We start from the raw sequence: 20,869 nt of genomic DNA on the forward strand, positions 1-20,869 counted from the left end.
GAATATAATACAGGTTGAGAGACAGACCCTGTAAGAGGCGATCTTTGCAGGCTCCTAGCAAGCCTCTGCCCTGATAATTCTGCCACTTCGCCGCAACTGCCCCACCCTCCGAAGCAGGCCGGAGGGCTGGAACTGAGCCCGCAGGTGGCCAAAGGGAAGTGGGAGGGAGATGTCAAGATAGCCGGGCCCGGCCTGGGGCGCCAGCACTCGGCTTGGCGGAGCCTCGGTCGCCCGCGGGGACGAGCGTGGTCCGGGGACGCGCTGTTGGGCCAGGTGCGGCGGCTGCAGCCCGGGGCCCCGGGTCGCACGTGGCAACAGGTGCAGCGCCGGGCGGGGGTGGGTGGGGGCGCGTCCGCATTTAGGCCGGGAGCGCGCGGGGCTGCGGGACTGGGACCCGGGAGCGCGAGAAGAACCAGAGGTGCAGGCGAGCGGGAGCCTGTCCCGGCGGCGCCCCGAGGTACCGCCTAGCGCGTCTTTCGAGTTCCCTGGTGCCGGCCGCCTGGCCGTGGTCTCCGGCTCGGAGGGGTTGCTGCGGTGCGGTGGGGGTGGCCGAGGCCGCGCAGCTTTCTATTTACAAGTTTCCCGAACTCCCCGCCTCGCTCCACCCCTTGGCGGTCCCGGAGGCGGGGAGGCCGGGCGCCGGGTCTCGGGGTTCCAGCCTGGCAGAGGTCGGGGTCGGGGTGGGCGAGGCGCCCCCAGTGCGCACGCTGCCCCGCGGGCCTCCCGGTGGGCCAGGAGCGCCCCGGCCGAGGGTCCGAGCGCTGCGCCCTGCGCCCCGGCTGCCGGGAGGGCTGGGGCCGGCTCGGAACACTGCGGGTAAGTGTGGAGCTGAGTGGATTCCCGCTGCCCGGAGGTGAGGGTGGAGGAGGACGCGGGGGACGCGGCGGTCACGCAGACTGGACTCGCTTTCGGGGGGAGGGTCGGGGTGCCGAAGTCTGGGAGGTGGGTGGCAGCGCGAGCTCAGCGGAGGCGGGTCTCACGTGGGGCTCCTGGGGGAGGGACGCTGCGGCTCTTCTGCTGTCACCTTGAAAGTGACCGAGGGTTTTACTGTGGACTAAGGTCCACCACCCACCCGGCACTTGACCCTCCGGGGGCCGCGCCAGTCCCAGCCTTCACCCTGGGCGTTTTGCTCGGGGCCGTTCTGAGCCAGAAGTGATCAGGGCAGAAAAAGTGGGAGAAATGGGGTTGCTGCGGTTCCTGAGGTCCTCTCGCCCTGGCCACTACTCGCCGTGGCCACTACGTGCCGGGGCTCGCATGTACTTTTCAACTTCGCCAGAAAAATCCACTAAGGTCACTTATTGATTCCTCGTAATAATCGGTGGAGTTAGGTGTTTACTTAGAGTAATCTTTGTCCTCTTCTCTGCAAGACGTGCTGTTTTCCACTATTTGTTGATTTGGAGTAATTGACTAGCGAGCGGGACTGAGCTGGTTAAATGGAGCCTGCGTGGTTTCACACTCTCTCTTAAGTACTATTTAAGTAGTTAGTGTCCTAAGAAAGGAAATCCAGTGATGTTTTTGTTTGTTTTCTTTGAATGAAACCGGAGTCTTAGGCAAAACTGGGGGAGGGGCGGTGAAAGCTTTCAAGTTTTGCCAGGTGATCGGAATTCAGTCTTCATCAGACTAAATCACCGCGCTGGCGTTGGCGCGGTGGGGGGGCGGGGGGGGCGATCTACAAGGCCGAGGAATGGAAAAGAAGAGTCGCTGCTTCCTAGGAACCTGTGATCTCTTTAAGGAGGCTTTATACACGCAGATGACAGTGTATGCACGACCCTGAAGGGACCTGCATGAGTGGAGTTGCAGTTCTGTACACAAACTTCTTTTTCCAGGCAGGATAAGAACAGGAAATAATGGACGGTTTCAATTAACACGGAGATGCCCTATTGTACAGAGCTTTACAGTGTAGAAAGTGCTGCTGCAGATTTTTTCCTAAGCACTGTATTCCCTAGGGAAGTTAGAGGGAGAAAAAATTTGGAGCTATGCTTTAAAAAACCCCTTAGAAGTGTAATTTAGTTTAAAATAATGTACACACGTATTTATGTAACTTGCATTAGCTTTTTTCAATTTTCTTAAAATCAGATTTGTGTGGACCAAACAGAGCTTGGTAGAAGATCTGCGTCTTTTATTATGTTAAGAATTCAAGGTTACATTTTGGAGTAAATAAGGGGATTATTAAATAATGGGATTATGGAATTTTAGATAAATCTCTTATGGTATTTTTTGGAAACTAATCTGCAGTAATTAGGCTTAAGGATTTATAAAGCCTGTTACTTAATACCCCTGTTAGTGCTGTTATGATTTCAAAATTAACATATGCTTCCTGTATAAAAAAAACGGTAGGTTCAGAAAAGTGAAAGTTAGGTAATCCCACCATCCAAAGATAATCATGGTTGATATTTTCTTTACACTTGTTAATACATGTAACAATATTTTTACAGTTACTGTAAAATACACTTATTTCTATATTATATAAAATACAGCATATATACAAATACTTGAGTGCATGCTAGGCTTTTTATCTACTCAGCTGTGAACAATTTTCCAGGTCATTAAGTCTTCAAAGATCTTATTTTAGTGGTTACATGATACTATGTTATATAAATGTATCAATTAGCTATTTTCTTACCGATGAAGTTTTCATGTGTTACATTTCTAGTTACTATTACTAAATATCCTTTTGCAACAAACATCCTTTTGAAAACTTTATGTACAAGGTGTAATTCCTTAGGATGGAGTCCTTGAAGTACAGCTGATTGTTCAAAGGTCTCTTGAAACATATTGACCATTTGCTGTATGAGAAACGTTTAACCAAATTATGCTTCCACCAGCATTCCATGAGAGTGCTTGTATTACCACAGATCTTCTTGTCAACAGGGAGAATCCCTCATAAAAGGCAAAATTGTTCTTGCCAGCTTTATAGGTGAATAGTGCTGTCTGTTTAAATTTTCCTTTTTCTTTACAATGATTTTGAAAACCACAAAGTCTAGTTGTTTTTCATTTATAGCTGAATGTAGTGCCAATTTTTTTCCTGGAATATTAGTGTTTCTCCATTTGTTCATAAGAACCTTTTATAGATTGATACAAACTTTCACCATTCATATTTCAGATATTTCTTCCCATTTTGTCTTTGCCTGATAAATGTGTTTATAAGTGGTTTTGGCTCACGGAAGTTCTATTTGTTGCAGGTTGGCCGGGGCCGGGTTTGAACCCACCACCCTCTATATATGGGGCCTGCACCCTACCCACTGAGCCACAGGCACTGCCCCAAAATTCTATTCTTTAATGTTGATAAATCTGTTAGCTTTCTCAAAACAGCATTTTTAACACTTGTAAATCATAGCTTGAGCACTATATGTGCCTGTGTTAGAAGAAGACTTAAAAGACTTCCTTCCAAATTCTGAGTTTCTTTTCAAATCCATTAGGTGAACTTCTATGTCCTGGAGTAAAGACTGTGGCAAACCTTATTGCATTTGTTGGTGAGAAGTCCTTGTGGGTGGGATATACTATGAGAAACAACATCCTTTGAAATGGGAGCATAAAATTTTATTTTATTTTTTTCTTTATTTTTATTTTTTGCAGTTTTGGCCGGCATTGGGTTTGAACCCACCACCTCTGGGACATGGGGCCGGTGCCCTACTCCTTTGAGCCATAGGCGCTGCCCCAGAGCATAACATTTTAAATCGCAGAGACTGAAAGTTTTTCAGATTTGTTATTCTGTGATTATGCAAACTAGGCCCATAATCCATTTATTCTCAGCAGTCTGTAGTGTTAGTATTTTGCCACATTCTTCTTTTTATAATCATTAATATAGTTTGATACTGAATTGTTGGTAAATCGCATCTTGATGTCCAGAAAGATACATTGTATATGTAGCTTAACTTTTTTCTCAAGTTAATTTCCAACATTACTCATAGATTAAATTGTTTCTTCGAGGGGGAATAGAAGCCTTCCTGGTTTTCCAAACTTGAGCTCTATTTCTACCCTAGGGGCTTTTAAAGGCCTCACTGAAAGGAGTGTGCAGAGCTCCATCCCTGTCACTCTCCATCCTTAGGGCCTGTATTTGAGCTTTGAGCATGATGTTAGTGTGAGTTTGGGGACACTTAATGGCCCCAGACATTTTCTGGAGGAAGGCAGGCCTAGGAAGATGTAACCCCTTAGCTGGGAGCTGCTTGGGCCATGTTGCCTGTGGCCTCCAGAGGAGGATGAGTGATCCTGCCCTGCAGGCAAAGAGGGACTGGGTGGGATGGTCCGACCCTTAGCCAGCCTGAAATCTGGTTCTCTGAAGCTTGTCCAGTATAAGTAGGCACTGAGTTTGACTAGTGATTTCTTTTAAAAATTTATTTGTAGGGCAGCGCCTGTGGCTCAGTAGGTAGGGCACTGGTCTCATATACCAAGGGTGGTGGGTTCAAACCCAGCCCCAGCCACACTGCAACAAAAAAATAGCTGGGCGTTGTGGTGGGCGCCTGTAGTCCCAGCTACTCAGAAGGCTGAGGCAAGAGAATTGCATAAGCCCAGGAGTTGGAGGTTGCTGTGAGCTGTGATGCTACAGCACTCTACCAAGGGTAAGAAAGTGAGACTCTGTCTCAAAAAAAAAAAAAAAAAAAATTAAAAAAAAACCCATTTATTTCTAGATCAAGTTTTATAGATGGTTGCCCTGATGACTTTTTTTTTAGAAATGACCTCAGTAATCTTTGAAATCAGCAGTTATTACTTTTATGTTAGTTCCTTTCCATGATATTTGTTCATGATTTTTTGTTTACTTGGCATAAGGCAGGGGGGGAAAAAAAAGACTTTTCCATGTTGGGGATGACAGATGTGGGGGCCCATCTTTACAGTGTAGGGAGATACAACACAACTTCATTTTCGCACACCATAGGCTAATTTGCAAGCTTTGATCACCCTGGTGTCCAGATGTTACGCAATCCAGGAAGAAAGGTTTACTGAACAAATTTTGAGCGTAAACAAGGTTGTCCTGAGAGGTGCTTCACTTAAGTAAATAGCTTTCAGGCACTCCGCAAGTACATATTTGCACATAAATCCTTGATTGTGAAAGTTCATTAAAGCTGGTTAAGTTTTTCCTGGACTTTAGTGTAAGTTCCATATTGAGGAGTAATAAAAAATGTGTTTATTTAAAGATAAACTGCACTTAAGAGCCTTCCAGGTAGTGCAATGTGCCTAAATTGTTCTGATTTCATGTTTCAGAAAGGATTGTGCTGAGCAGAAGGGCAGACCTCAGAGCCACCCTCAGAGCGAACCCCCCAAAAGAGAAGAAAAGACGGAAAACACATCTGTCTCCTGGGTAAGGTGCCTTGGAAAGCGTTTTTTATCCATCCATGGCCTTATTATCATCCTTTTAAATACTGATATTTGTACCTTATAAATAAATCATATTTTAAGTTTGATACAGAAGAAAAGAAAATTAGTGTTTAAGCTTGAATGCCAGTCATGATTACCCTGATTTTTCTACAGTTAACGAAAGCATTTCAGGAAATTTCGTGTCCTAAATTGGTATTGAGAAAGGAATCTTTCTTGAAAAAGCACATACTTATCGAAAGAGTAAGAAGGTGAAGTATGAAAATATATTATTATCCAGGCCTGGTGACTTGTAGCTGTAATCCCAGCTACTTGGGAAACTGAGGCAGGAGGACACTTGAGCCCAGGAGTTAAAGGCTATAGTGAGCTATGATCATGCCAGTGCATTCCAGCCTGGGTGACAGAGTGAGACCCCATCTCTTAAAACATGTACATTTGGGGCAGCGCCTGTGGCTCAGTGAGTAGGGCACTGGTCCCATATACTGAGGGTGGTGGGTTCAAACTTGGCCCCGGCCAAACTGCAACAGAAAAATAGCCAGGTGTGGCGGGTGCCTGTAGTCCCAGCTACTTGGGAGGCTGAGGCAAGAGAGTCGCCTAAGCCCAAGAGCTGGAGGTTGCTGTGAACTGTGACACCACAGCACTCTACTGAGGGGGATAAAGTGAGACTCTGTCTCTTAAAAAAAAAAAAAAAGGTATCTTTATATGTTTTTGAGTAAATAAGCATATGACTTAAATAACGTTTATGATAGTTGATTAAGTTGACTGTTGAGTGGATCTTCTATACTTTATATGCATTGGAAACTTGGTAATGTTTAACTCAGGCATCATTTACACATATCCTACTCCTGAAGGAACAATTAGTATTTCTTCACCTCATTTCAGATAAACAGTTCATATGAGATGTTTAGCAGTGTTCAGAGGTAAATGAAAGATTAATTTTCTTTTATGTTTATCTTGTAGACTTTTTGATGATTGTTAACAATTAATGATATGGGTGGCACCCATAGCTCAGTGGGTAGGGCACTGGCCACATACACTGAGGCTGGTGGGTTCGAACCCAGCCCAGGCCAGCTAAAACAACAATGATAACAGCAACAAGAAAAACAGCCAGGTGTTGTGGCGGGTGCCTATAGTCCCAGTTACTTGGGAAGCTGAGGCAAGAATCACTTGATCCCAAGAGTTTGAGATTGCTGTGAGCTGTGACGCCATGGCACGCTATCAAGTGTGACATAGTAAGACTCTGTTTCCCTCCCCCAAAAAGAAATTATATGAAGTTGAAACTGCATATACTTTTATACTTTTAAAATAAAACTCACTTGGCTAGCTTCATGAACAAAACTAAAAGTTAGTAGTTTTTTTGTTTTTTTATTTTTTTGAGACAGAGTCTCACTCTGTCACCCTGTGTAGACCGCCCTGGTGTTATAGCTCATAGCAACCTCCAACTCTTGAGCTTGAGCAATCCTCTTGTCTCAGACTCCTGAGTAGCTGGGACTGCAGGTGCCTGCTACAATTCCTAACTAGTTTTTCTATTTTTAGTAGAGACAAGGTCTTGGCTCTTGCTCAGGCTGGTGGTGAACTCCTCCAATCCACCTGCCTTGGCCTCCCAGACTGCTAGGATTACAAGCTTGAGCCACTGGGCCCAGCCAGAAGCCAGTTCTAATATAAGCAATCTAAGAGGTGACATTTAAACACAGACCTACAATTCAAAGTTGATTGAATCATAGTTACCAGAATTCTGGTAAAATTACCTTGTACTATAAAAATCTTATTATATACTGTATATACTGTATATACTGTAATACACTGTAATAATCATTTCATTCTTAGCGACACAGAGAATTGAACCATATTTCTTTATTACTACTAATCTACCTTCTTAGACTTTGCTTAAAGTAAGAATTTCAGAAGTCCTGCTTTCCTAGTAGGAAGGAATGGAGAAACAAGAAATGGATTTAAAAGGGCTGAGCCGTGCTTGGACCTGTCTACCAGGAAAAAAGGAAATGACCTTATTTTATTAGGTCCAATCTGGGCCCCACATGTCATTTATGTGTAGTGTATGATTAGGATTATGTGGTTTTTTTTTTTTTTGAGACCGAGCCTCAAGCTATCCCCCTGGGTAGAGTACTGTGGCATCACAGCTCACAGCAACCTCCAACTCCTGGGCTCCAGCGAGTCTCCTCCCAAGTAGCTGGGACCACAGGTGCCCGCCACAACGCCCGGCTATTTTTTGGTTGCAGCCATCATTGTTGTTTGGCGGGCCTGGGCTGGATTCAAACTCACCACCTTAGGTGTATGTGGCTGGAGCCTTAGCCACTTGAGCCACAGGCACCGAGCCCAGGATTATGTAATGTAATTACATGTTGTTTTTTGTAATGTAATTACATTATGTTTTCATGTAATAAAAAAAGCATTAGTAAAAATCCTGCAGTTAGATACTGTCTTCGATTGTTCATTAGCCTCAGCCATGACTATTGAGCACTTTCTATAGTCTGAACACAGCAAAGTAAAAGAACCCAGATCTGGAAAGAATTTGGCCACAATTCTCCGAGGAATCACTCAGAAAAACCCAACCAGGATGAAAAGTGCCATTTTGGAAATGTTAGTGTTTGTCACGTTAGAAATATTCTCCCAGGTTGTTAACCTCATGACACTGGAAATCCTGCCTGCTATCTTGACCCAAGCGTGGTAAACAGAAAGCTGTATTGACATTCTTGGTTATCTAAAGAATCCCTGTCCTGAGTCACCGTTAACTCTTCTCATCCACAGGATTGGGAAGATAGACATTCAGTGCTATGCTCTTTGGCTTCTCTTAATTTCTCTGGATAATCTGTAGTTGCCTTTTCTGATATCTTCTTGCTACATACATCTTGTAAGCATCTGAGTTTAGGGTCTGAATCTTCTGATGCTGGGTATATTTGTACTTTATTATTATTATTATTTTTGGAGTCTCACTTTATTGCCCTTATGAAAAGTAATAAGAACACTCCTAGCCTGCTAAGTCATCTGAATTCTTCTTAAATTCAGATGCTGATTTTCAGAGTGCTGTGGCGTCACAGCTCACAGCAACCTCCAATTCCCAGGCTTAGGCGATTCTCCTGCCTCAGCCTCCTGAGTAGCTAGGACTACAGGCACGCGCCACAACACCTGGCTATTTTTTTGTTGCAGTTTGGCCGGGGTCGGGTTTGAACCCACCACCCTCGGTATACAGGGCTGGCACCCTACCCCCTGAGCCACAGGCACCACCCCTCTGTTTATATTTTTATAATTATTTGTCCCAGATGTAGCTTGGAATAAATCAAATAAAGCTGTGATGGCATGACATTCGAAACTCTTCATTTAGTCACAGCTACTAGAACAGTGGTTCTCAACCTTCCTAATGCTGCAGTGTATTTTCATTGTTAAAAAGGGGTTGCGACCCGCAGGTTGAGAACCGCTGTACTAGAAGGTCTTTTCAGCCAGAGATATTAATTTCCATGCCGCTTTTCCCTTGCTGTCCTCTGTCACCACTGCTCTTGCCCTCCCCCCTTACATACTCAGCAAGCAAGGAGAGGAGGCAGCCCAGCTTCCTTTGGTCTTGTGTCCCATTGAAAGGCCATGTGGTCAGGAGCAGAGCAACAGAGCTGGAGGCACTGAGGTTTCTGTTCCTTCTAAGGTTCTATTTTATGAGGAAGAGCCATTCTCTGAACATCTGGCACGCCCACATGCAAATGCTTGTACATAAGTAATTCCACCTCTGATAATTTATTACATTCTCTATTTGTGCAGACAACCACAAGTTGACAATTTCTCTTGACTAGCGATTTGGGCTGTTTTCTGTTTTGAGAACTATTCATTTATAATTTAGGAAGAATTCAGATGACTTAGCAGGCTAGGAGTGTTCTTATTACTTTTCATAAGATATGCGTTACAGAGTAGTTTTGCATTTTTAGAAGACTTTCTTATAGTTCTCTAGAATTGCTGGTTATTGAAATTGATTTAATGCTCTCAAGAAATAGCGAGTGTTTTGTTTAATGTTCAAAAAGCATTTCTTGAGGGGCCGGGCTCATTGGCTCCTGCATAATCCTAGCACTCTGGGAGGCCAAGGTGGGTGGATTGCCTGAGCTCATGGGTTCAAGACCAGCCTGAGCAAGAGTGAGATCTCATCTCTAAAAATAGCTGGGTGTTGTGGCAGGCGCCTGTAGTCCCAGCTACTCAGGAGACCGAGGCAAGAGAATCGCTTGAGCCCAAGAGTTTGAGGTTGCTGTGAGCTGTAATGCCACAGCACTCTACCAAGGGAGATATAATGAGACTCTCTCTCTCAAAAAACATTTTTGTTTTGCTTTTTGATGTCCTTTATGGGGATATTGATGGTATCTATATGGAGGGATTTACTGACTTAGTTCAAATTTGAAAAGAGTGGGTTCACTCAATGGAGAGGGAATGGAGGTAGGAAAAATCCTGCATTTCATTTCTCTTTTTATGGCATCCTTAGGCCATTTCATAATGCAGAGATGCATATTTTGTTGGAAAATGGTGGTGATAGCTTTTCAACTGATATCTAAGACAGACTTGTAGGTGAAATAATCAGATGAAAATTATTTTCTTCTTTCTTTTTTTTTTTTACGGAAACACAGTTTCACTTTGTCACCCTTGGTAGAGAGCCGTGGCATCACAGCTCACAGCAACCTCAAATTCTTAGACTGAAATGATTCTCTTGCCTCAGCCTCCCTAGTATCTGGGATTACAGGCACCTGCCACAACAACCAGCTATGTGTTTGTTTTAGCTGGCCCAGGCCCGTTTGAACCCACCGGCCCTGGTGCATGTGGCCGGCTGAGCCTTAACCACTTAGCTATAGGCACCCAGCCAATTACTTTCTTCTTATCTAGAGTATGAGGCCCGGCTGCCTGAGGTCGGCCTGGGGTGATCGTGCAGCAGCAGCAGGCAGGGTCAGGGTGGGTGCCTGGGACTCCACCCTGGCAGGCTCATTCCCTTTCCTTCAGAGAGTGAGGGCAACAAAAATGGGATTCCCCAGATGCATCTTTTTTTTTTTTTTTTTTTGAGATAGTCTCACTGTATCGCCCTCTGTAGAGTCCTGTAACATCACAGCTCACAGCAATCTCAAATTCTTGGGCTTAGATTCTCTTGCCTCAGCCTCCCAAGTAGCTGGGACTACAGGTGCCTGCCACAACGCTGGCTATTTTTTTGTTGCAGTTGTCATTGTTGTTTAGCAGGCTCAGGCTGGGCTCAAACCTGCCAGCCTCCGTGTATGTGGCTGGCGCCCTACTCACTGAGCTATAGGCGCTGAGCCCCCCCCCATGCATATTTTGGCAGATTTTCTAGTTGCCCTGAAATGCTGTCATTCTAGGGGTCATGTCTCTATACATCTCTAGGTTATCTTTACAGCCTCCATCCTCCCCAATCTCTCCCTCTCCCAGGGCTGGATAGAGAGAGGAATCCTGGCATCTGGCCCATTTCAAGATGTCCATTTTGTCTTCTTCTGTTTCTTTTTGTTTCTTTTGTTTTTGTGTAAGACACAGTCTCTCTGTCACTCTGAGTAGAGTGCTGTGGCCTCATAGTTCACAGCAACCTCAAAGTCTTGGGCCCAGTTAATCCTCTTGCCTCAGCTTCCCAAATACCTGGGATTACAGGTGCATTCCACAAGGCCCCACTAGTTTATTTGTTTATTCATTCATTCATCTTTTAGAGGAGAGGAGGTCTTTCTCAGGCTGATCTAGAAATCCTGAGCTCAAGCAATCCACCTGCCTCAGCCTCCCAAAGTGCTGGGATTATAGGCATGAGCCACCACACCCAGCTTGGCTCAAGATGTAAAATTAATATACAATGTGGGTGCCCACTGGAGGACCACCACATTGAAATTGTTTTTTGTTTTTTTTAATTTTAATTTTCATTTATTTATTTATTTGCAGTTTTTGGCCAGGGCTGGGTTTGAACCCCTCCACCTCCAGTATATGGGCCGGGCGCCCTATTCCTTTGAGCCACCTAAATTGTTTTGATCTTGAATGGGTAGCCCTGCTCCCCATCCTTCCGTATTGGGTATTGCTTTTCTTCTCTCCTTTCTCCCATCTTTATTGAATTTGGAAATAATAAAGCAAATAGAGGCATTTCAACATTTAGCTAGATTTTGCTCACTCAGACATCCATTAAGGAACCCTGGAGACATATCTTATTATAGAAGTAGGGGAAGTGTTAGGGGATCCAGCACATTTGGTCGAAGAATGTAAGAGAGAGTGCACAGACTTAGTTAAGCACAACTGGGATCATATCTGGAATCATCCATATTAGCTGTGTGACCTTTGGTTTGTTTTGTTCCCATTGCACCCCAGTTACCCCATCAAGACACTGGGGATAGTACTGGTCTCCTGGGGTTATTCTGCCACAGTGCCATGGCTGTGAACATGATCTGTAGGTGCTAATAACCTTCCTGTGTCTCTTGCTTTAAATCTCTTCTGATTCTTAGATAAGTGTTTCATTTAATTTCTGCAGCTTAGCTTTGGAAGTGTTGCTTGGATGGGCTGGTGTTCACTGTTGGGAATTAAATTCCCTGCACAAGAGCCCGATAACATCCCTCTTCCTTAGAAGTAATTGGTTTGTGCCAGTGACATCTGAGTTTATCTCTTCTTGGACTCCAATTTTGTCCTGTCTTTGTTTTCTTTGGAGATGGAGTTCACTGAGCTGCTGATATTTTGTTATATTTGAACTGTATTTTTAAAAATCAAAGCAGATGTTTTCATCTTTGCTAAAGTGTGTGAATTATGTTGCCAGTTTGTTATCAGCACATTCTAAAGACACTTAGAGTTGAGTCATCACTTAGGACTCATAATGTACTTGCGGATGTTAAAGTACTGACATCCCCTGTTGTAATTTTTAACCCGTAAATTATAGCCCAACCTTTTTTTTTTTTTTGGTCTTTTGAAGACATGCTCGCTCTCTGTGGCCCAGGCTGGAGTGCAATGGCATGATCATAGTTCATTGTAGCTTTGTACTCCTGGGTTCAAGTAATCCAAGTAATCCTCCTGCTTCAGCCTCCTGAGAAGCTGGGACTGCAAGTATGCACTGCTATGCCTGGCTAATTTTTCTATTTTTTTTTTAGAGACAGGGTTTCACTATGTTGCCCAAGCTGTTCTTGAACTCTTGGCCTCAATTTATCCTCTTGCCTCTGCCTCCCAAAGTGCTGGAATTACAGGCTTGAGCCAGTGCACTGAGCCCAAAACTTTTTGTATTTAAAAGTTGGAATTGTGGCTTGGCGCCTGTAGCTCAGTGGCTAGGGTGCCAGACACATACACTGGAGCTGGCGGGTTTGAATCCAGTCCAGGCCTGCCAAGCAGCAATGACAACTACAACCAAAAAATAGCCAGGCATTGTGGTGGGCACCTGTAGTCCCCGCTACTTGGGAAGCTGAGGCAAGAGAATCGCTTAAGCCCAAGAATTTGAGGTTGCTGTGAGCTATGATGCCAAGGCACTCTACCCAGTGTGACAGAGTGAGACTGTCTCAAAAAAAAAAGTTGGAATTGTAAAATGTTACCACTCAGATACAGTCTTCAAATACTGCAGCAACTCTGAATTTTTATCTTTCAGGTCATGTGAAATAATAATTCTAAAAGTTTTTGGAAAGCACTTTGCAAATATGACACTAGGATTCAAGTCAGTTATCACATCAGCCCTGTGAGTGGGGCAGAGAATGTCATGAGGGTTGATTTATGCAGGGGAAGTCTGGGGACCAGACTGTTTGGATGAATGTTTTGTCTGATGGTGAGCAAGTTATGGAACCAGGACTAGTCCCAAGTTCATTTCCCTAACTCAGTGTAATACTGTTACTTGTCTAGTTTTAATGCCAGTAGAAGTAATAAGTTGTTGTCAGGATTTTTCTATATATTGTTGCTGAGATGGGACAAAGTCACCATGAGAATTATGGTTTGTTTTCATTTTCTAACCACAGAAGGGTTAACTAAAACAGAGGGTTAAATGTTACAAGCCATTTAGATTTAGATCAGCAGCACCAATGGGAAATTGATAGTTCATTATATTGACATATTCCATTTCTATAGGACTGTAGTTTTTAGAATGCTTTTTCAAAAAGACCTAATAAAATTCTCTAGTAACAATTATTTGAATCATTTGATAGTATCTTGTTTATAGCTAAATAGTCCAAAGTCTTGTGTGTTGAATAGGGCCTTATATTTTTTCTTGAACCTTTTTTTTCCAAATAGAAATCTTTTTTTTTTTTTTTTTTTTTTAAGAGACAGAGTCTCAACCTCAAACTCCTGAGCTTAGGGGATTCTCTTGCCTCAGCCTCCCGAGTAGCTGAGACCACAGGTACCTGCCATGATGCCCCAGCTATCTTTTGTTGCAGTTTGGCTGGGGCCGGGTTGGAACCTGCAACCCTCAGTATATGGGGCCAGTGTCCTACCCACTGAGCCACACATGCCACCTCGAAGCTTTTTTCAAATAGAAATCTTGACTCCTATTTCTTTATTTTAAGCTACTGAGAGGCAGGTAAATAGTGACACAGATGGAGGTAATCTCAGATGGAAATTTAACTAGGAAATTTATCAGTCCAAAGTCTTGTGTGTTGAATAGGGCCTAATATTTTTTTTTCCTGAAGCTTTTTCAAATAGAAATCTTGAATCCTGTTTCCTTATTTTAAGCTATGGAGAGGCAGGTAAATAGTGACACAGATGGAGGTAATCCCAGGTGGAAATTTAACAGTCCGAAGTCTTGTGTGTTGATTAGGGCCTAATATTTTTTTCCTGAATTTTTTTTTTTAGAGACAGAGTCTTACTTTGTCACCCTCGGTAGAGTGTCGTGGCATCACAGCTCACAGCAACCTGAAACTCTTGGGCTTAGTCAATTCTCCTGCCTCAGCCTACCAAGTAGCTGGGACTACAGGTGCCCACCACAGCACCCAGCTACTTTTTGTTGCAGTTTGGCCAGGGCTGGGTTCAAACCCACCACCCTCGCCTACTCACTGAGCCACATGTACCACCCCCTGAAGCTTTTTTCAAATAGAAATCTTGACTCCCGTTTCCTTATTTTAAGCAGGTAAATAGTGACACAGATGGAGGTAATCCCAGATGGAAATTTAACTAGGAGGTAAGGCCAGGTGTCAGTCAAAACTGGGAAAAAGTGAATGCCCTTATAAAACTAGGGTTACGTACAGCCCAAGCAGTCCCCCAAACATCTGACAGAAATACTCTCCCACTTATAACTGGAGGCTATTACAGGTAACAGATATTACATGTACCTGTTCCAACTTATATCCGAGTTCAACTTAAGAACAAACCTATAGAACCTGTCTTGTTTTCAAACCAAGGACTGCCCATGTTGGTCATGACCTTTAGCTCTAAAGATTGTTAGTTCTCTTTTACCAAATTGTCTTCTAGGGCTGTACGGTATTAGGGCTTTAACAGTAGGCCCTCTCATGGAGGTAGGCTCGTCCTCAGGGCTGCTGCTATGAGTTAAACACGGACATAGGATGACCTTCTGTTCAGTACTGCTTACTGCCCAGTAGGTAATCATTTTCAAGTAAAGGGTACAGGAAGTTGATGTTTAATAAAGGTTGGTACAGGGTAAGGGTGGTACAAGGTGAGGTGCCAACTTGTATAACTACACACACATAATGACATTTTTCACTGGCGTTGGCATGGTGCAAATGGAAAATTATTTCCTTTTAGCCAAGTGAACTTTGAAAAGACGTGACAACTTCTTGAAGGTTCTAAATAAAGGGCTGTTCATGATCATTTAACACCTTCAGGAAATTATTTTATTTTAGTTTTAAACTCTATCCTGCCCACCTGGTCTACCCTTATTTCCCTGAAACAGTCTGTGCTACCTTTTAGGTAATTTTTTTGTTTGTTTATTTTTTGAGACAGAGGCTCACTTTGTCGCCCTGGGTAGAGTGCCGTGGCATCATAACTCACAGCAACCTCAAATTCTTAGGCTTAAGAGATTCTCTTGCCTCAGCCTCCCAGATAGCTGGAACTACAGGTTCCTGCCACAACACTGGGCTATTTTATTGTTGTAGTAGTGATTGGCTGGCTGGGATGGAACCTGCCAGCCCCAGTGTATGTGGTGCGGTGCTCTAACCACTGAGGTACAGGTGCCGAGCTTATGTTATTTTTTTACAATGAGTTGTATATAAGTCAGAAACAAAAGGCAAAGTCTTTCCATCAGATCATTTCTTTAACATACCATCCCTGACAGTGCCCTTGATAAACCCTGGGTGTAAATGGTGATTTGGTTTTAGTTATTTACTTTTATAGAAAGTCTTTTCTGGCTGAGTGCCGGTAGCTCAAGTGGCTAAGGCGCCAGCCACATATACTAGAGCTGGTGGGTTTGAATCCAGCCCGGGCCTGCCAAACAACAATGACAACTACAACCAAAAAATACCAGGTGTTGTGGTGGGTGCCTGTAGTCCCAGCTACTTGGGAGACTGAGGCAAGAGAATCACTTAAGGCCAGGAGTTGGAGGTTGCTGTGAGCTGTGATGCCACAGCACTCTACCCAGGGTGACAGCTTTAGGCTCTGTCTCAAAAACAAAACAAACAAAACCAAACCAGTCTTTTCTGTATTGGTTCAATACTATCCTAAAACTTAGTCTTACGGTTTTGACTGTCATACTTTTTTATTGATTTTCATGAAAAACCTGTTTTTGGATGGAATTTTGAAAATTATCTATAATATGATATCTGAAAGAACAGGGAATTTATCTTGTTCACTTTTATCAGTATTTATAGGGATATTTTATGTTTCTTTAATTGCTTAATTGTTGACTACATGTTAATTCTCCATGCCAACTTGGATGGAGAAATACATTTTAGGTTTTCAGAAGTCTGTTGAATTCAGCCATAGTCTGTGGCTATCCTGTGCCCTACCGGGGAGTAGTATAGGAGGGTCTAGGTGAACAGATTCAGGAGGTAATAGGAAAGCATAAAATTCTGAGTAAACAGGACAGACAAAAATGGGAGGTGGTGCATATAGTCAGTATTGATGTTGCTATGGTGGGATGTGGTTTGTTGTCACTGATATTCAATGTTGAACTTGATCCCCAATGTAGCAGCACTATTGAGAGGTGGGAACCAGTGGGAAGTGTTTGGGTCATGGGGGCAGATCCCTCTTGAACAGATTGATCCCCCATGAATAGATTAATGCTCTTCTCAGGCATGAGTGAATTCTTGTTCCTGTGGAAATGTGTGTGTTTCTGTGAGAGAAGGTTGTTACGGAGTCTGGCTTCCGTAGTTTCTCTCTTTTTTCCTCCTCCTCCATGTGATCTCTGTGCCCCCTCCCCTTCCACTTTCTGCCATGAGTGGAAGCAGCATGAGGCCTTTACCAGATGCAGCTGCCCAGTCTTGGACTTAGGAGCCACCAGAGTCATGAGCCAAATAAAACTTGTTTTAATTACCCAACTTCAGGCTATCTGTTATAACAACACAAAATGGACTAAGGTGTTTGTAAGATGAGACTAAATGACAGTAGATGTAACCAACATTTGGGGGTTTCGATTGGGTAGGAGGGATTAGCTGAGAGCAGATTACAGAACAAGAACTAGGAAAACATCTTCAGGTTCCAGTAATAATTAATGGCTGTGTTCCAGGATATACTCCGCTGTTCACCACATGTGATCTTTGCAGAAGACTTTTTCATTGAGATAAAATTAAGCTTCACAAAATGCAATGCACTTAAGTATATAGTTAATGTGTTTTGACAAGTATACATCTGTATAACCAGCCCGTACACCAGGTAGAGAGTGTGCCCATCATCCTGGAAGGTTCCTTGGCTGGGTGAACTAGTTATTGAGCTTTGATCATCAGTAAAGTGAAGACAGTAATGAAGCTTGTCATATGAGGTTGTTGACATTGTAACAGTAGCAACTAACAATTGTGCATGAGTTAGAAAGTTTCCAAAAATTTTATTTAACTCTAAAATAACTTTATGAAATGGATTGTTATTGTGCTATCAGTTCTTGGAAATGAGGAAATTGAGGCCAAGATTGTTCTTGGCTTGCCCAAGGTAACCCAGTTCCTGAGTGAATTTGGGGGCTCTGTGAGTACTGTATGCCCTCCATATCCAGGCGGCTCTAGGGGCTGTAGCTGTGCAGAGTGACCACACGTTGGATTATTGTGGGAAAGAGGATGGAAAGAGATCAGGATTACACATCTGAACTGAATTTTGTGTGCGTTGCTGCTATTTATTAACTCTGTTTCTTGGACAGAGGACTAAACTAGAAACATCAGATTTAGCCTCTCTAAAGGGAGAGGGCCTGGGGGAAGGTGACTGTCACATGACCCGTCCATCCCAGGGGACTCTGTCATCCGGAAGAAGGACTGTGAGAACACTTTGTGGACTTTGAAGAGCTGTGCACTGATGTCACTATCTCTGTCCCTGGAGGAGGCAGCAGCCTGCTCCCCAGTCCTGGCCTCACACAGTCCCCTGACTGTGGGCAGAGAAGTGGAATTGACAGCGTGTCTGTGTCAGAGGAGACAGGTCTCTCCTCGTCAGCCCCTAGATATGCTGAACACTGTTTACACAGCACTTTCTCTCCCAAGTCCTGACATTTGGAGCCTTCAGATCATTTTTTCAGCTATGAGGTTAGCCGCACTCCATAATGCTTGTCAACTGTATCAGGAAAGACTCTTATTTAAGACTATTTTTATTTTCTTTTGGAAACATACAGCTAAGATCTGAAACAGTATTTGGTTCAAGGTGGGTGAGAATTCCTAAGTGATCCCAAAAGTTGTGGCGATATGAGCTGGGCCTGAACTGAATTACCTTGTGCATTCCTCTGAGTTCCTGAGGGTTTGTTATTCCCACAGTGTTGAAATACTGGCCAGTAAACATAGTATCCCAACTCTTAGTGCCCTAACTCTTAGTACCCTAACTCTTAGTACCCCAACTCTTAGTACCCCAACTCTTAGTGCCCCAACTCTTAGTGCCCCAACTCTTAGTGCACTAACTCTTAGTATTTAACAGAGAGCCCCAACTCGTAATGTTGCTGGAATGGGCCCATTTCTTTCAGCCCGGGCCATTCTGTCAACTACAGAAGCAGGTTTAACACTTAACACGTTATGGCCCCAAAGGGAACTTTATTTCTTTAAGACACACCTATCTCAGGCCTCCCCATTTCCCCTTACCTGAAGAGAATGTATAGATATAGCAACCTCAAGATAACTGGGTTTCTGTCATGTAAAATAGGTAAATAATTCACTTCAGGAGTTAAATTTGGTCAGCTCACTTCCTATCTAAGGTTCTTCTCTCCTGGGAAAGGCAGTTTTCCTCCCTCCCCAGGATATCCACTTCTGAGATTCCTGGGTCCTCAAGGAGCTTTGTAGCATACCCGCCTGGGTGAGGGCTGGGGGGTCCAGGGGCTGCTCCCAGAGCTCTCTGGGCTCTGCTGAAGCAGCTTGTTGCAGCCAGTCTCATGATGCTCTGTCTTTGTGCGGCCTGCAGGCCCTGTGCCTGTGTGTGCTGGTGAATGTTGTTCCATGGAAGAGTCAGCCTACACTTGACCCTCCCGTGCAGTGTCCTGGTCCTCTTCGGATCCGTTGGTCCTCTCTGCCCTTCCCTTTGTGCATTGCTTTCTCTTCCAGTCTCCTGCTTTGGTCTTTCTGGGGGTGAGGTGGGAAACTGCCCTCCAGATCCCAGCCTGCCTTTCTCACCAAGGTCAGAGGTTCCAAGCGTGCATCTAGGAACCAGGGATGCTTGGTGACAAAATGTTTACCAGGATACAGTGAAAACGGAAAAAAGATGCAGGCTTGGTGCCCGTAGCATGGTGGTTATGGCACCAGTCACAGACACTGAGGCAGGCAGGTTCAATCCCAACCCCGGGGCCAGCTAAACAACAATGACAACTACAACCAAAAAAATAGCCGGGCGTTGTGGCGGGCACCTGTAGTCCCAGCTACTTGGGAGGCTGAGGCAAGAGAATCGCTTAAGCCCAAGAACTTGAGGTTGCAGTGAGCTGTGATGCCATAGCACACTACCATGGGTGACATAGTGAGACTCTGTTACAATAAGACACAAGCAAAAAAAAGAAAAAAGAAATGCAATATACTAAGGTTTTCATTAGGCTAAATTTATATAATCTAAAGGAATGGACTTTATTCTGTGCTTATGATACACTCTTCATTTTTGTGTTAAATGTCTCTTATCTAATGTGTTGGCAACAGTAAGTTGTTTTCTCTGAAAGCACCTTTGATGACAAAAGCTGGTGCCTCCAGGCTTGCATATGAGTTTTGGAGAGGTGATTTTACTATTCCATCCCGTCTGAAAGGCTGAGAAGGCCCCCCTGCCTGTTGCTTATTCTCAGCTTATGCTTCATTGCCTTCAGGAAGCTGCACGGCACCGTCCCTCTGTATCTGCAGTGGTGGAACCCTCCCTGTCCCCTTCAGCTCTGTCACTTCTGGCCACTGAGCTTATCTGGGACTGTTCTGTGTGGTCTGCCATAGGTCCCGCCCACCCCTTGTAGCTTCATTGGAGGCTGTGAAAACAGTAAACATTGCATAAGAGATGTTTCATTCTTTTCTTTTCTTTTATTATTATTTTATTTTTTTATAGAGACAGTCTCACTTTCTTGCCCTCAGTAGAGTGCTGTGGCATCACACAGCTCACAGCAGCCTCCAACTCCTGAGCTTAGGCTATCCTCTTGCCTCAGCCTCCCCAGTAGCTAGGAATCCAGGCACCTGCCACAACACCCAGCTATTTTTTTGTTACAATTTGGCTGGGGCCAAGTTTGAACCCACCACCCTTGGTATATGGGGCTCGTGCCCTACTTCCTGAGCCACAGGTGTCACCTGATTATTTCATTCTTATACTTTCTAATACGAAGGGAAAACTTGTAAGGCAATGGATAAAATTTAGATTAAAACGTCTTCTTACATTTAGATAACAGCAGGGAATAGTATTATTCTCAACCATAAATGTGGACTAAGTGAAACCACACTGCCATCTTGCCTTTAACAGCTAAATTAGGAAGCTTGTAGCCAAAAGAGAGAGATGCTATTTTACTTCTGATTTAAATAGTGTATAACAGATTTGACATTTGGAGAAAGGCATGTGTGGACACGAGAATTATTCACTTTAAAACATTTAGAGGCGCTTGAATTTCATAAGTACCAGTTGGGTGAGCAAGGAGGGGAGCATCTCGCTCCCACCCTTCACTGAAAAATCTCCACTGTGTTCATCTCTGCTTTTAAAATCTGAACTTCCCTGTTAGACCAGCAGGGCCCACAGGTGTGTGAGAATGGGAGCTGTGGTCCTGGCCTCGGTCACTTTGGAGTTTCCTGGACCGTTCAGGTTGTCTTTAAGGATAGAGTCAGCATATTACTGAGTTGTGTCTGTTGAATTTATTGCTGAGGGTGTACGAGGTTTCTGTCTGGACTGACCTTCACAAACCAATGATTTTAATGGTTGTCACAGTTGGGTTGTCAAGTGCTTGGAGCCAGACTCAAGGACTGTTTTCAAGGAGCTAAAGGCTGTGAGTTAAAGGAGTTGGTCTTAGCAATATAAAGCTAAATAAAGCCCAAATTCACAAATTCATTTCCAAATTCATAGCACGACAGCGTAT

The 20,869-nt window shown here is 44.0% G+C and overlaps 1 protein-coding gene across 7 annotated transcripts in view; it reads left to right on the forward strand.

Annotated features, from left to right (window-relative positions):
* Positions 1 to 259: 259 nt before the first annotated feature.
* The window catches only part of MTUS1 (microtubule associated scaffold protein 1), a 150,806-nt gene continuing 130,196 nt past the window's right edge, over positions 260 to 20,869 (forward strand). For 5 of the 7 annotated variants that reach the window (XM_023517777.1, XM_023517784.1, XM_023517778.1 and 2 more), the window contains exons 1-2: positions 755 to 816; positions 5,200 to 5,296. The gene's annotated coding sequence lies outside the window, so the exon portion shown is untranslated. Of the gene's footprint in view, positions 319 to 393; positions 458 to 754; positions 817 to 5,199; positions 5,297 to 20,869 lie in introns of those variants that run through there. The other 2 variants (XM_023517781.1, XM_023517780.1) reach the window with 2 other exon arrangements.

Source organism: Otolemur garnettii, unplaced genomic scaffold (assembly GCF_000181295.1).
Source record: "Otolemur garnettii isolate 467f Iridium unplaced genomic scaffold, OtoGar3 scaffold00121, whole genome shotgun sequence".
NCBI classification, from domain to species: domain Eukaryota; kingdom Metazoa; phylum Chordata; class Mammalia; order Primates; family Galagidae; genus Otolemur; species Otolemur garnettii.